We start from the raw sequence: 2617 nt of genomic DNA, 5'->3' as shown, positions 1-2617 counted from the left end.
TCTCTCTCTCTCTCTCTCTCTCTCTCTCTCTCTCTCTCTCTCTCTCTCTCCCTCTCTCTGTGTGTGTCTCTCTCTCTGTGTGTCTCTCCCTCCCTCCCTCCGCAGCGAAATTCAGCCTGTAGTGCTCCGACACTGCAGGATCCGCGTTCTGCTTTGAAACGTTTCTTTAGCTACGAGCTCTCATGCTAACGCGAGAGTTCACTCCTCCCACACTAAGAAAACAGGAGGGGAGGGGTCAGCTGAGCTCCTGTGCAGCGGAGCAGAGAGGGAGAGAGACGAAGTAAACCAACAAACAGGAAATTGAAACTTATCGTCCTCATTTTTTTAACCGACCTCAAAAAAAATTATCATGCAATTAATTGATTTATTGTCTATCGCAACAGGCCTAGTTTGACGATTAATCCCCTGGAGTCCCTGGGCACACTTATGTCCTAGTCACATGACCAATTTAGTGGGAAAGATTTGCTCTTTATAAAAATCTGTTCCAAATTTTGTCAAAATTACAGACTTCAGGTTGTACATCAATTTTTAAATTGTGTTGATAGATAAATAAATTACAGAACTTTTTTTAAAAAAAGTTGGTCATATCTGAAGCGTAGAGGAGCACCAACAGTGCTGACCGGGAAAATCTCCAGTCAGTCTGCCTGCTGGCATTAATCGTATTAATCGTCAAGTGCCAAAAAATAATCGGTTAACGTTTTTCTGACGATTAATTCCACTCGATACAATTATGCCCAACCCTAGTCGATCATCAGATAATGTCCAAGATTAACCTTCAGGGTGGATATAGCTCGCTAGCAGCCTCGCACCGAGGACCTAGTTGATGTCATCATTTACCCAGAATGCTTTGCGTGTAAATAAAATGGCCCCATCCGTGTTAAAATATATTTTTAAAAATTTACAAAACTAAACAGTCTACAGTATTTTTACAGTCTTTATTTTACAGTTAAAATAAATGTTTATCAGATAAAGTTTAATGTTACAACTAATCGTGGATCCCTTTAATGATAAACCAAATGTTTTTTAAGTGTTACAATCCAGTTATATACGGACAATACTGATCTGTAAATACTGTGTGGTTTCTTCTCACTGACTTCATGAATCATTCTTACATCTTAATACCAAAGAAACCCGTTTGAATGTTTGTTTGTTTTTTATAAATCAGCCAGCAGAGGGCTCAAGGCCAAAAGTTTAAGTGAATGGAGAGACTTGCTGTGGTGAATCAGTTCAAATTTCTTGTTTTTTTCTTTGACTTAAACCTTACATTTAAGCAGCATATTAAGATTAACGTTTTAGACAATCTTTTGATGTTCATTATTGAAATACTGCATGTAAATATAAGATCGTAGACATTGCAGATTATTAGATACCGTATTTATTCATGTATAATACTAGAAATTTAACCCTAAAAATCATCCATAAAGTAGGGGGGTTGTATTATACACGGGTTATTGGTTTTTAGATTTTTTATGCTTTTTAAGCTCAAAAATGATGATCGTATTATACTTGATTGTATTAAACATGAATAAATACGGTACTTTGTGATCTAGCTTTTATTTTTAGGGTTTTTATTGGGCTTCCTTTTCCACTGTTAAACTCTTGTATTCAGATGTGTAAAACTGGAATAAACTTCAGATCTCAAACAAGAGGGGACTGAGTTATAGTAAGACAGAGAGCAGAGTTTGGGTGAAAGTTGAAATCAGAAGAACACACAGAATAAACTACCAAGATTTGTCAGAGACTAACAATTACTCAAATTTTAGAACAAAACTTGAACTTTTGCTAAAAAAAATACTTACAAAATAAGCCTATTCAACCCTGTAAATTATAGTGTGATGGTTATTGTTTCGTTTTGATGGATTATTTTATTACTTGCTATTAGAGATTGACCGAGACAGGTTTTTGAAGACCGATACAGATTTTTTTTTACATCAGTCTAACCGATAAGCCGATACGTGCAGCCGATTTTATTTTTTGGCCGATTCTTTAAGCCGATAATGCATTTTCTTCCTCCATTAACATGATAAAAATAAAAACGATAACAAATGTTACATAGGTCTCAATAAAAACAAACAAACAAAAAAAAAACATTTATTAACTGAGCCTTGTCTGATGCAGGCTGAGTGAAGTGGTCAGTGTATCTTTTGGTCATTAAATTTTCATTTTGGAAACGGGTAACAAAGTCAACATCAATGTTGACTTTGTTTTTGTTGCAGCAGATAGCTGTCCTACAATGATTGGAAATGAGCATCAGAAGATTTTGTGCTCTGCATGATCTGAGGAGAAAAAGATCTGTCAGACGCAGAACAGGAAAGCACTTTGATTTAGTCTATATATGAGGTAACCATCTATATTTATGTAATGGAATGTTCATTAAATAACTTTGATATTGCATGCACCCTTCAGATGAAAAACAGTTTATTATAGGGATACAGTAAGTTGCCACGACCTGTCATGGAATATGAACAAACAAGGCTTTTTTCATTTCTGTTTTTAAAGTAATTTTCTTTTTTGCTATCTGAAACAGAAAGTGAAACTCAAATATTTTAAAATTTTGTTCATCCGTTTTTGATACAAAGAATGAAAAACGCTTTGTATTTTAATTTTAATTTCTATA

The sequence above is a fragment of the Austrofundulus limnaeus genome, unplaced genomic scaffold (assembly GCF_001266775.1).
Source record: "Austrofundulus limnaeus strain Quisiro unplaced genomic scaffold, Austrofundulus_limnaeus-1.0 Scaffold1078, whole genome shotgun sequence".
Lineage (NCBI taxonomy): Eukaryota > Metazoa > Chordata > Actinopteri > Cyprinodontiformes > Rivulidae > Austrofundulus > Austrofundulus limnaeus.
Note: the sequence above shows the minus strand (reverse complement) of the source record.